General features: G+C 44.0%; 1 protein-coding gene across 6 annotated transcripts in view; it reads right to left on the bottom strand.

Annotated features, from left to right (window-relative positions):
• POMK (protein O-mannose kinase) overlaps positions 1-14,020 on the bottom strand; it is a 68,224-nt gene that overhangs the window by 35,092 nt on the left and 19,112 nt on the right. The gene's annotated exons all lie outside the window — the stretch shown is intronic.

Genomic DNA, 14,020 nt, shown 5'->3' with positions numbered 1-14,020 from the left:
AAAAGAACCTCTGATCTTTTGCTTAAATCCCAAGAGAAGGCAGAAGATTACAAAAGAGAAAGCAGGCTTGGGACTCAGGAGATCCTTGCCCCACACTCAGTCTGCAAGCAATGTGCTGTGTCATTGTTCAAATAAAGGTTACGGTTTCCAAAGCAGTTTTTTGCATTATTTATCAAGGGAATCTAACATCTAAATCTAAAATTTAAGGCAGGCTGGGCATGGTGGCTCACACCTGTAATCCAAGCACTTTGGAGGCCAAGGTGGGCAGATCACCTGAGGTCGGGAGTTCAAGACCAGCCTGACCAACATGGTGAAACCCCATCTTAAAAAAAATAATAAATAAACAAAATAAAATCTAAGGCAATAATCTGAAATAGGTAAGAAGTTCTAGGAATAAACATCTGGCATTATTTATAGAAGCATAAACTGAAACTTATCAAAAGATAGGGAGCAGTATGATAAACATATTGAGAACCCATCTTTACAAAAACTTTTTAGAAATTAGCAGGGTGTAATGGAGCATATACATACCTCCAGCTACTCAGGCGATGCTGAGGTGGGAGGATCATTTGAGCCCAGGTGGTGGAGACTGCAGTGAGCAATGATCACATCACTGCACAGCTGGGCTACATATATATAATGGGGTCACCAAAATGTATACATTTATAGAGTTATAACAGATAAAAGTAATGTTACAAACAAGAAGTATATAAAACCATTTGTGTAATAGTGTTCCAACTGATTAAAACAAGACACATTTCTATGTGCTGTAACACACAGGTAAGTAGACAGACTACCGAATATCCTACTGCCATCATTATCCTCCAAAGCCTGTGCTAGCATGTACGTTCACCAGCAGCGCCTGAGAGAATCTTAGGAATACACCCTGTGTCACACCAGATGTTACCAATGTTTGTAATCTGTGCCAATCAATGGATGAAGATACCTTGCTATTTTAATTTGTATTTCCCTATTACTAACGAGGCTGGGCATTTGTCATCTTTTTAAGCATTTCTGTATTTCTGCCGTCAAAAGTCTGTTCACTGCCCTGTATCCAATTTTCTACAGGGTTGTCTGCCTTATGCTTATTAATTACTAGCTCTTTATATTCAGCTGACCCTTGAACAACATGGGTTTGAACTGTGCCGTTCACTTACACATATATTTTCTTCTGCCTCTACCATCCCTTGGATACCAAGACCAACCTCTCCCCTTCCTCCTCCCTCCTCAGCCTACTCCCTGTGAAAAAAACAAGGATAACGACCTTTGTGATGGATGATGGATCCACTTCCACTTCATGAACAGTAAATGTACTTAATCAACAGTAAATGTATTTTCTCTTATGATTTTCTTAATAACATTTCTCTATCTTACTTTAAGAATACAGTATATAATACTTATATAAAGTACAGTTAGCCAACTGTTTATAATATCAATAGTAGGCTTTTAGTTGTTAAGTTTTTGAGGAATCAAACAGTATAAGCAGATTTTTTATTATGTGGGCAGTCAGCACCACTAATCTCCACATTGTTGAAGGGTCAATGTATTACCTATGAGACCCTTTATTATAAATGTAAAAGACAAGATCCAGAAAATAGTTAGCCCAGACACAGTGGCTCACACCTAGCACTTTGGGAGGTAGACAGGGGGATTGCTTGAGCCTGGAGTTCGAATCAGCCTGGGCAACATAACAAGACCTCAACTCTTTCAAAAAAGTTTGTTTTAGGCCAAGTGTGGTGGCTCACACCTGTAATCCCAGCACTTTGGGTGGCTGAGGTGGGTGGATCACAAGGTCAAGAGATTGAGACCATCCTGGCCAACATGGTGAAACCCCATCTCTACTAAAAAATACAAAAATTAGCTGGGCATGGTGGTGCATGCCCGTAGTCCCAGCTACTCGGGAGGCTGAGGCAGGAGAATTGCTTGAACCTGGGAGGCGGAGGTTGCAGTGAGCCAAGATCGGGCCATTGCACTCCAGCCTGGCACCTAGGGACAGAGTGAGACTCTGTCTCAAAAAAAAAAAAAAAAAAAGTTTGTTTTAATTAGCCAGGCATGGTGGCACATGCCTGTGGTCCCAGTTAAGAGGCTGAGGTGGGAGGGATCGCTTGAGCCCAGGAGTTCCAGGTTGCAGTAAGCTATGATCGCACCACTGCACTCCAGACTGGGCAAAAGAGACAGACTCTGTCTCTAAAACAGAAAATAGTTAACTTAGTTAATGTGGTCTTACAAGAATTTAACTGCTATGTAGTCAAATGTGTCCTCACTATGTCAATAACATAAATCCTGTCACCATGATATTTAGACACTAGTGCAGGGGGCAAACAATTAATAAAATAAATAGGAAATGAATAAAGTATGAGAAATTCGCTTTAGAGAAAAATTAAGCAGAGATGGTTTGCAATTTTAAATGGGGTTGGAGGAGTTCTCACTGGGGTGGTCTTTGAGCAAGACTTTGAAGGAGGTAAGGAAAGGAGCCATTTGGTGTTTGTAAAACTACAACCCAGCCAAGGGCCCTGGGGTGGAAACATGCCCACAGGCTTCCAGAACAGCATGGCCCTGATGCTGTAGTAGACTGGACATGGACCATGGAGCAGGAGAGAGCTGGTGAGAGGGTGCAAGCCTCCCAGGGCCTTGTCGTTGCAAGGGCTCTTTTACTCAGAATGAAACAGAGAGCCACCAAAGGATTCTGAGCACAGAAGATGCTATTTGACTAATAATTTAGTAGAAACATTCTGAGTGCTATGTTGAGAATAGACTGAAGAGGTGGGGAGTAGGCGTGGAGCAAAAAGACCATTTTGGAGGCTGATGAAACAATCTAAGTCCAGGGTCACGGTGGCTTGGAGTGGCTGGACTGAGAACTGGTGCAAGCCTGAGGAATGGTCAAGCCCAGGTCTCTTCTGAAAGGAGAAACAATGTAACTTGCTGATGAACTGAATGTGGATGAGAGAAAGCTCAGGATATTGCCCAAATAGATGGCCTGAATAGTGGGACAGATGGAGTTAGGAAAGAATAAAGGGTGGCTGGGCTGTCAGGGAGATCTGGGACACAGTGAGTTTGAGAAGCCTCTCAGACACCCAGGTGCATGTAGGGTAGGCAGCTGGATAGAAAGGTCTCGAGTTCAGGGAAGTGATCTCTGCACAGATAAAGCCAGAAAGCTGGGTGAGGTCACCTGGGGGCCAGCATGGAAGACAAAAGATCCAGGGTTGAAAGGGATGAGGAGGTAGAGCTGGCAAGAAGCCCAAGAGTGGATGCTATTCCTCCATACTTTAAACAGACTGTTCATGTGACATCTTTCCAGATGGCAAGCATTAAATACAGCCTCAAGCATTAAGACATCACAAAGGATCCTTCCAAAGGTTACACAAAGTGAGAGCTACAAAATAATGCAAGAGAAAGAATCAAATCCACTCTTTTGAAAGGATCCAACCGATACTATATGGATTTTTAATGTAATACATAGCAGGTCCTTCAATAAGTCATTTCATTATAACGATGAGAAAAATAAAATTGACTCCTGGCTCTGCTATAATCTTCCTTCTTCTCACTATTCCTGTTGCCCCATATCTACATTCCAGACTTTGGGCAGCTCCCCAGACACAGGGGTGCTGTGCCCTTAAGATGACTAGGACAGTGAGTAGTATCTGGTTCTTTCAATGTAATCTTGGGTTTTAAAATCTCAAAGGGATGAGTCCCCAACTGTATCCCCAGGAAATAAATTGAGGAGAGAGAAAGCAAGAGGAGAAGGGAACTTCCGCTTTGTACTTCACCTCCTACTAAATATTTGAATTGAGTGTACGGCTTTTACAATTTTTTTTTTAAAAAAAGAATAAAGAAAAAGCAAGGAGTTGATCTATCTTTCACAAACCAATTAGTGCAGCCATGGTGCAAAGCTACCCATTGCTCTTGGTAGAGGACACAATGCTCCTGACAATTCCAAACACAAACCAAATACAGTCGGGGAATGGAGGGGCAGCAGTGTTTGCATACTGACTGCGGAAGCCAAGACTATTTCATTGTATTATTTTACTCTGAGACAGGGTCTGCTCCGTCACCCAGGCTAGAGTGCAGTGGGGGAAATCTTGGCTCACTGCAGCCTCCAGGCTCAAGCAATCTTCCCACCTCAGTCTCCCAAGTAGCTGGGTCTACGGGTGTGTGCCACCACAGCCAGCTAATTTTTATTTATTTGCTTATGTATTTATTTATTGTAGAAAGGAGATCTCACTCTATTGTCCAACTCCTGGCCTCAAGAAATCCTCCTGCCTCGGCCTCTCACACTGTTGGGATTACCGGCGTGAGCCACCAAGCTGGTCTCCCAAGATTTTATGAGGGTTTAACTAATGAACCTTTGTGTTCAGACCCCTAAAATAGAAACTGGGTACAACCACACATTTGGCTAGATTCCAAGGACACACCTTCTATGTCCTCAGGGGACTTACATACTTTTTAAACAGACTAATAAAAAAACAAGATAAAGAAAGCTGGTGGGAGGATGAGAGTAGAAGTTAGGCGCATCAGGAAAAGCTTCTCAAAGAGATGCCTCAGCTGAGACCTGAATGACGGACGAGGTCTTGGCCAAGGCAAGAAGAAGAGAATTTCAGGCAGAGAAAGAGAATTTCAGGCAGAGAAAGGCACTGCAAAGCCCCCAGGGTGAGAAAGGGCGTGGTTTGATCAGGGAACAAAAGAGCAGATGACTGTAGGGCAGAAAGTAGGGCCTGGAGTCAGGGTAGGGAGGCCAGGGCAGGTTTTATTATTAAGAGGCTGGGATTTTTTTCCTTTTCCTGATGAAATGGGAAGCCACCCAAGTTGTTTTAAGAGGTGGCAGGGGCCAGGCGCGGTGGCTCACGCCTGTAATCCCAGCACTTTGGGAGGCTGAGGCGGGTGGATCACGAGGTCAAGAGATCGAGACCATCCTGGTCAACATGGTGAAACCTCGTCTCTACTAAAATTACAAAAAATTGGCTGGGTATGGTGGCACGAGCCTGTAATCCCAGCTACTCAGGAGGCTGAGGCAAGAGAATTGCCTGAACCCAGGAGGCAGAGGTGGTGAACAGAGATCGTGCCATTGCACTCCACCCTGGGTAACAAGAGCCAAACTCCATCTCAAAAAAAAAAAAAAAAAAAAAAAAAAAAAAAAAAAAAAAAAAAAAAAAAAAAAAAAAAAAAAAAAAAAAAAAAAAAAAAAAAAAAAAGTGGCATGATCTGGTTTGTATTTAAAAGATGACTTTGTATGGTGAACGGCAAAAGAAACAGACCTGTGGAAGGCAAGAGATAATGAGGACTTACTGAAGACAGGCCAGTGGACAGAGATTATCAAACACATGTGGACGAATTGTGAAAAAAGAATGGATGGAACTGCTCTTGGCTTAACTGAAGAGAGAGTGGGAGGACTCAAGGTGAATCCCAGGTTTCTGGCTTGAGCAACTTGGTGGGAAGCAATGCCATTTGCTGAGCCAGAGAAGGCTGGAAAAACAGGTTTCAGAGGGGAAAATATCACAAGTTCCACACTGGACATGCAGAGACGCTGAAGACACCTCCAAGTAGAGATGCCAAGTAAGTAGTGGGATATACAAATCTGTGGCTGGAGGGAGAGGTACAGGCTGGAGATATAAACTTGGGAGTCGCCAACATAGGAAATGTATTTAAAGCAATGGCACTAGATTCCATCACCTAGGAGCAGATCTAAAGACTCAAGAGGGTCCAGGAAGGAGCCTCAAGAAAGTTTCTTGCATCAGCACTGTTCACATTTAGTCCAGATAACAGCTGAGGGGCCAGGGCCGTCCTGTGGGTTACAGGATGTGTAGCAGCATCCCTGACCTCTACCCACTGAATGCCGGGAGCAACCCCCACACCCCAGTTGTGACAACCACAGATATCTCCACACATTGCTAAATGGCCCCCTGAGAAGCAAGACTGCTTCTGGTTGAGACAGTGATTCAAAGTAAGATGAGGGACCGAAGCCAGCAAAGGAGAGTAATTAGGAACTGCCATGAAGGGAGGAAGAAAACAAAAAGCATGTGGTTCCCCCCTGCAGAGCCAGGACTGCAAGGAGAGGAGTCAACTGGATCAAGAGCTGCTGAAAAGATCAAGGAAGAGAAGCACCAAGAAACATCCAACCAGGAGTTGCTGATGGCCTTGATGAGGCTGATTTACTGGAGGGGTGGTGTCGGTAAGCCACACTGAGCCAGGATAAAGGTGCAGCTGGAGATGAGGCAGAGACAGAGTCAGAGCCGCTCTATTATGAAGGTAGCAGAGGAAGGGTCTTGCTATAGGACAAGGTAAGCCAAGGAACAGGATTTCTTTTTTTTAAAGTATTTGTAACAGCAATAGGGGTGGTGCTGGTGGAAAAGACTGATGATGAGAGAGGGAATGACCCGTGTGTGAAGCTGTGAGAAATCAGGGATTGGTCAGGCATAGAATACACACCTGTAGTTCCAGCTACTCAGGAGGCTTAAGTGGGAAGATCCATTGAGCCCAGGAGTTCAAGCTTGCAGTGAGCTACGACAGCACCACTGCACTCCAGCCTGGACAACAGAGAAAGACCCTGTCTATTAAAAAGAAATAAAAAAGAAAGAAAGAAATGAAAAAAGAAATCAAGGATGATACCTGTGCCGGAGGGTTTGTAGACCTGGTGGTGTGAAGGTGAGGATGTTCCCATTGAGTGGCTTCTGTTTTCCTAACTTATGAAACAACATCATGAGCTAAGACAAGGCATGGGGTATTTGAGGAAGTATCTGGTATCAGAGACAAGGAACAAAATTTCATTAAGGGAAAAGAGTGAGACTTCTGGGTGTCTGGGCGAACATCTGAGGTTTCTGCTGTGCACAGAAAGCATGTGGCTGTGGAATTTCTCTCCTGCTCCTGTGCAGTGGTTCCAGTGCAGATGCACAGTTGGGTTCAACCGGGCTTGGGGCTGCTTTGGCCAGGCATGACAGAGAGAAAGGCACAAGGAAACTGTTGCAGGTTGTTTACAAAAGAGTGATGAGATCAAAAGCCTGTGGAATCTCCACTGGGTGACTGTGGGACTGATGACAGGAGGGACTGTCAGAGATGGGATTGAGACACTGGAGGTCGCCACGAGATTGAGCAATGGTTGGAGCAAGAGTACTAGGACAGGAGGTGGAGGTCGGAGTTGGGGGTCGTAAACTTTGGAAATAGAAATCCCTATTGAAAAACCTTCCAACTTGCCAGAGTAAGGAGGGGGCCCCTGATTAGAAATGGGTCACTTATGAGTCGGTTGTTAAAATAAGTGGCTACATTCAGGATAATGAATCTCCTCTGTGCCAGAACCTGCATGCACATGGGGGACAAGGCTCCTAATCAACCAATGGTCTCCACTCATGTGCAAAAATATTCTGTCCTTAAGGTAAGTTTCAGCCAAGGAAAAAGCAAAAATCAACATAATGGCACTTTTGTCACATTTCACTTTAATAAACCTACATTACTCCAATTTATTACCCACATTATGAAATCCCACAGCTGTATGGGCATGATTTGTCAAGTTTCCCTAAAATTAAATCTAGCCTCAAGCAACAGGTGTGATCTGCAACCACCAAAGTTATTCAGAAACATACCCTTCAAGGTGAAAAGCAATCCTGACAAACTCCAAACACTTCTGGGCAACTGCAGCAACCTGGATGAAGGGGAGCAGTCCCTCAAGGTGATGTCTTTTAGAGACAGAAATTAACTGTAAGTCCTCCTCTCAACTGACATCCCTTCCTCGGTGACTTATTTCATACCCTCATGCTTTCCACAGCATCTAAACAATAACAAGTCCCAAAGTCTATTCTCCTTTCAGACCTCCTGCAAATGCAGACACACACATCCAACGATGGCCCAGCCTCCATGCGCACGACTATGTGTGCACCTTGGACACAGAATCTGCTCCTCTCCATCTTCCCCATCTCAGGTAGCGACAACTTGATTCTTCCTGGTGCCAGGCCAAGAATCTGTAGTCATCCTCCCTTTCTCTTACACTCCACATCCAATCTGTTAGGGAATAGTACTGGAAATACTTTTTTTTTTTTGAGACAAGAGTCTCGCTCTGTCACCCAGGCTGGAGTGCAGCGGTACAATTTCAGCTCACTGCAACCTCTGCCTCCCAGGTTCAAGCAAATCTCCCGCCTCAGCCTCCTAAGTAGCTGGGATTACAGATGCATGCCACCATGCCCAGCTCATTTTTTTTTTTTAGTAGAGACAGGGTTTCACTTTGTTGGCCAGGCTAGTCTTAAACTCCTGGCCTCAAGTGATCCACCCACCTCAGCCTCCCAAAGTGCTGGGATTACAGGCATGAACCACCACGCATGGCCTGGAAACACCTTTATAAGATACCCAGAATCCATTGACTTCTCACTGCCTCCACTGCTACCACCTTGTTCAGCTATGACCAACCTTCCACCCTTCACCCTACTCTTCAGCCTGCAGCCAAGCAGCCACGATAATATGCAAATTCCTCTACTACAATTGTTCTTAGTGGTTCTCTGAGGGCTTCGAGGTGCAGCATAATCTGGCTCCGAGTGGAATCTTCTCTTATCTCATATCAGGACCTCTCTTTTTCTTGTCTCTGGTCACACTGGCTTCCTTCCTGGCCTACCAGGCACATTCCTTCTTGGGGCCTCCACTGTCCTACTCCCATAATGATCTCACATCATCCTGGCCACAGGCCTTCTCTGTCCACCTAAAGGGACAAGCCCACCCACTCACTGTCCTTGCCCTGCTTTGTCTTCTTAGCACACATCACCAACATATTGTATTACATATTTGTTTCATATTTTCCTTTGTTGTCTGATTGCCCAACTAAAAAGCACCTTTCATGAAGACAGCAGGGTCTCTGTTTCATAACTGCTGCCTCCACAGCACCTACAAGAAACAAAGAAAACTTTACCTTGTTTTATGGTTTTACTTTCCACAAACTCCTCTCCCCTCTCCTAATGGGCTTTTCCTTTTTGTTGTTGTTGTTTTTTTTGGGGGGAGGAGGGTGGAATCTTGCACTGTCACCCAGGCTGTAGTACAGTGGCATGATCTCGGCTCACTGCAATCTCCACCTCCTGGGTTCAAGCAATTATCCTGCCTCAGCCTCCCAAGTAACTGGGACTACAGGTGTGTGCCACCATGTCCAGCTAATTTTTTTGTATTTTTAGTAGAAACAGGGTTTCACCATGTTGGCCAGGATGGTCTCAATCTCCTGACCTCGTGATCCGCCTGCTTCGGCCTCCCAAAGTGCTGGGATTACAGGCATGAGCCACCGTGTCCGGCCCAGGCTTTTCCTTTAAGATGTCTCCTTTCCATATTCATAGAGGAGACAGCCATGAGTCCTAGTCTCCAAATCTTAGTCTCCGAAAATAAGAGCCAGTAATTTATCAAGCTGCAGCCCCATGGACACATTTCCCACTCTCTCCCTGCCTTTTGCCACTTTCCAATGCATCCTCACAAGGAACTGTCTCTGTTCAACAATCAGTAAGGGGTTCCTAGAGTCACCCTTTGTTATGCCAGTAAGCCTCAGTTACCATAGAAACTGCGACCACACAAAATGTAGCATACACTTGTTGCCAATGAGACAAAGGCTCCTCAAGCTTCTATTTGAGAACTCAATTCACTCCTCGGGTGTCTTAACTTTTTTAAACAAAAACATTTTTAAAAACAAACTTTATAAAAATGACTCATCACTTAACTGACATCACAGAAATTAAAGGATCATTAAAGACTATTATGAACAACTATACATCAACAAACTCAAAAACCCAGAGGAAATGGATAAATTCCTGGACACATACACACTATCCAAAAGAACCAGAAGACCTGAAAAGACCACTAATGAATAATGAGATTGAATCAGTAATAAAAGTTTCCCAAAAAGCAAAAGTGCAGGACTAGATGGTTTCACAGCTGAATTCTACTGAACTTTTAATGAAGAACTGATACCGCCGGGCACAGTGGCTCACGCCTGTAATCCCAGCACTTTGGGAGGCCAAGGCTGGTGGATCACTTGAGGTCAGGAGTTCGAGACCAGCCTGGCCAACATAGTGAAACCCATCTTTAAAAAAAAAAAAAGAACTGATACCAACTCTTCTCAAACTATTTCAAAATACTGAAGGGGGAGGAATTCTTCTAAACTCATTCCACAAGGCCAGCATAACTCTGATACCATAACCAGATTAAGACACAACAAAAAAAAGAAAACTACAGACCAATATTCCTCATGAATATATATGCAAAAATCCTCAACAAACTAGTGAACTGAATCCAACAGCACATAAAAAAGATCATATGCCATAATCAAGTGGGATTCACCTCAGGGTGAATGTAACACAGTCAATGTAACACATCAAGAGAATGAAGGACAAAAAACATACAAACATCTCAGTAAACACAGAAAAAGCGTTTGATAAAATTCAACATCCCTTCATCATAAAAGACCTCAAACAAATTAGGTACAGAAGGAACGTACCTTAACCCAATAAAGGCCACATATGAGAAACCCACAGCTAACATCATACTGACAGGGAAAAGCTCCAGCTTTTCCTAAAAAAGGGAACAAGGATGCCAACTCTCACCATTCTTATTCAACACAGCACTGGAAGTTCTTGCCAGAGCAATTAGGCAAGAGAAAGAAATAAAGGGCATCCAAACTGGTAAGGAAGAAGTCAAACTGTTCCTGTTTGCAGTTGACATGATCTGATACAGAAAAAAAAAAAATAACGTCTCTACCAAAAAACTTAGAATTGATAAAGTAAATTCAGTAAGTTGCAGGATACAAAAATCAACATACAAAAAGCAGTAACATTTCTATACACGAATAACAAACTAACTGAAAAAAAAATAAAGAAAACAATCCCATTTATAATAACTATAAAAAATACCTAGTGTGAAAGGAAAATGAATTTCAGAACCCCAAAATCACTAAGCCAAAGGAAATGTCAAGCTGGGAACTACAACAAGCAAACCTGCCTCACATTTTATTCCTAAATAAGGTAGCTAAAAATATAAAAAGCTATATACTTCCCTCAAAATTTGCCAACAAGAAAATTACCTGTGGCCCTCAAGATCTTTACCCTAAAACAATTCTGTTGAATTTCACCATGGCAATGTAAACTAATAGCTTATCTTCACAGATGCAGAACAGAAAGTTTTCTCTCTGCTCACCTGAGACAAATGCGTATCTGATTGCTTCCTCTGCCCTACTGTTTATGTAAAAATGCAGATCAACTGAGCCAGACTAAATTGTGTATTCAGTGAAAGACTAGTCACAGATTCAAAGAATGCAAACTTTTGTCTCTTATCTACTTAAGGCCTAGAAGCCCACCCCTCCCAACCCCCTCAACCTCACCCAACCTCCCATCCCACCCCTATTCCCCGTATCCCCAACACAGAGTTATCCCGCCTTACTGGACTGAACCAATGTACCTCTTATACATATTGATTAATGTCTCCCTAAAATGTATAAAAGTAAGCCATACCCCAACCACCTTGGGCACATGCCATCAGGACCTCCCAAGACTGTCACGGGTACATCCTTAACCTTGACAAACTTTCTAAATTGACTGAGATTTGTTTCAGATATTTTGGGTTCACACTGGGAATAAATTTAACCAAGGAAGTAAAAAATCTCTACAAAGAAAACTATAAAATGCCAATGGAAGAAATTGAAGAAGATACAAAAAAAATGGAAAGACATCCCACACTCATGAACTGGAAAAATTAATATGGTTAAAATTATTATACTGCTCAAAGTGATTACAGAATCATACCTGTGATTAGCTAGCCCCCCTCTGGCGATGGATCCAGAGGCCAGCCCAAGTGGCTGCCCAGTTCTCTTGAACTGGGGGCTGACTCTGGCACCATCTCTACCGGTGAGGCACTGCATGGATTTAATTACAATGTGTGCATGGATTTAATTACAATGAAGAAATAGTCCTGGGGAAATGTCCCATAACCACAGCCCTATCACAAGATGTCTGTAGCCCCATTGCAAGGTGTCTGATTCAGTGAGTATTCCAGGTGCTGCCAACAGCCCCTTCCTTCTCCTGATTTGTTGGCCTCTCTCAAGGTGCTGCTGTCTCTTGGTAGCCTCTGGGGTATCTGTGTGTAATCTGATTGCGATGTGTCTGTCTGTAGCCCCATTATAGGGTGTCTGTAGTTGTAGCCCCATTACAGGGTATCTGTCTGTAGTCCATTATGGGGTATCTAAATGGACAAAGAATAGGGGACTTGTTTGGAGGAATACGCTTGGTTTACGACTAGGTCTGGAATCTGTGTCTTGAAGGCCTTCTGTGTGTGTGGTGTGTGTGTGTGTGTGTGTGTGTGTGTGTGTGTGTTTATGTGTGGAGGGGGACCCTGAAGGAATTACTGATGGATGTCCAGCAGGCCTAACTCAGAGTGACTGTCTGCTCTTCCATCCTGCCTAAAGACTGCCCATTGACTCCCTGCTAGGAGGTTATCTCTCCCCACTGTGAGTGGATTAAAAGACAACAGGAACCAACAGAAGAAAGTTTAAGCCTTGCCAGGTCGCTATTGGGGTGCTAAACACAGTAACTAGAGTCTGTTTTGTTACATGCCTTTTGCCTCAATTGTGATGAAAAATGTTAATTCAGTTCCCCATGCATTCTGCTGGGCAGCATCTTACAAAATTAAGAACCTTGCCTATGGTTCCATAAAATGGAAAAGGGTGATTTTCTTTTGTAAAGTGACTTGCCCCACCCCCCACCCCCCACAGCTATGGCACATGAACAGGGTCATCAAAAGCCATTCCATTCTAGAAGCTGCAGAGAAAGGGAACCTGGAAACCTACTATGCCGGCATAAAGAACTTACCAGTCAAGTCTCTCTACTCTTGCTCTCCCTCTCTCTCTCTTGCTCTACCTCTCTCTCTTCAAGTTGTGTGTTTGTGCGTGTGCACGTCCAAACAGTAAACATCACTGTCTCCTCTGCAAAGGTTTAATTAATAATAAAAGGATTTGTGAGACTAGTGTTAGGCTGTAGCAAATCTGGGGTACTTTGTGCTAAAAATTTGTCTTTCTGTGTTGTTTTACAATAGAGGGGTATCACAGGACAGAACATGGGCTTAGGACCCCTGTAAGCCTGCTTTTCAAGCCGGCCTGTAGGCTGGTCAGTTACAAACTTTGCTGGGGGTCCCTGAAACCAATACCAGATAAAGTTTCTTTGTTTTATGTCCTTGAGAGCTTAGCTTTGTAACCACGTGGGGACACTTTCTCTTGGTCTCCACCATGCAGAAGACAGGAATTTGGGGCAAATGATTTGAACAGACATTCCAAAAGAAGACATACAAATGGCCAATAAATACGTGAAAAAATGCTCAATGTTACTAATCATCACGAAAATGCAAGCCAAAACAACAATGACATACCATCTCACCCCAGTTAGGATGGCTATTATCAAAAAGACAAAAAATAACAAATGCTGGTGAGGCTGCAGGGAAAAGGAACTCTTATGCACTGTTGGTGGGAATGTGAATTAGCACTGCCATTATTGGGAAACAGTATGGAGGTTCCTCAAAAAGTTACAAATAGTGCTTTCTGAAGATGGCCGATTAGGAGCAGATCAGGATTGCAGCTCCCAGCAAAAGTGTGGAGGGTAAGTGGACGCCGCATTTCCAGATGGATTGTTATTACCCACAGACCTGGAGATTTGCAGGTAGAGGAGCCCCATGGGTTGCCAGCATGGCTGGTTTGGCCGGTGCAGCTGTGTGGCTGGTGTGGCTGTTTTTGCCGGCATGGCTGTCTTACCAGCGCCCCAGCACGGCGGTTCTCCATACAGAATACGCGGGTCCAGGCACTGTTTTAGCTGGCGACTGAAGCTCCTGGGAGACAGAGTCGCCCATTCATCTGATTAAAAAGGGGACTGAAACAGGGAGCCAGGCCAGGAGATTCCCAGGCAAAAAAGTGCCACGAATCTCAGCACGGCTGTTTCAGGCGGCACAGTGGGTCGCCACACGGGAAATCACACAGATCCTGGTACCTTTTCAACAGGCGACTGAAACACCTAGGAAACAGAGTCGACCGTTCGAC

The sequence above is a fragment of the Cebus imitator genome, unplaced genomic scaffold (genome assembly GCF_001604975.1).
Source record: "Cebus imitator isolate Cc_AM_T3 unplaced genomic scaffold, Cebus_imitator-1.0 Scaffold183, whole genome shotgun sequence".
Lineage (NCBI taxonomy): Eukaryota > Metazoa > Chordata > Mammalia > Primates > Cebidae > Cebus > Cebus imitator.
The sequence above is the reverse complement of the archived record's forward strand: the minus strand, read 5'-3'. Positions and strand labels throughout refer to the sequence as shown.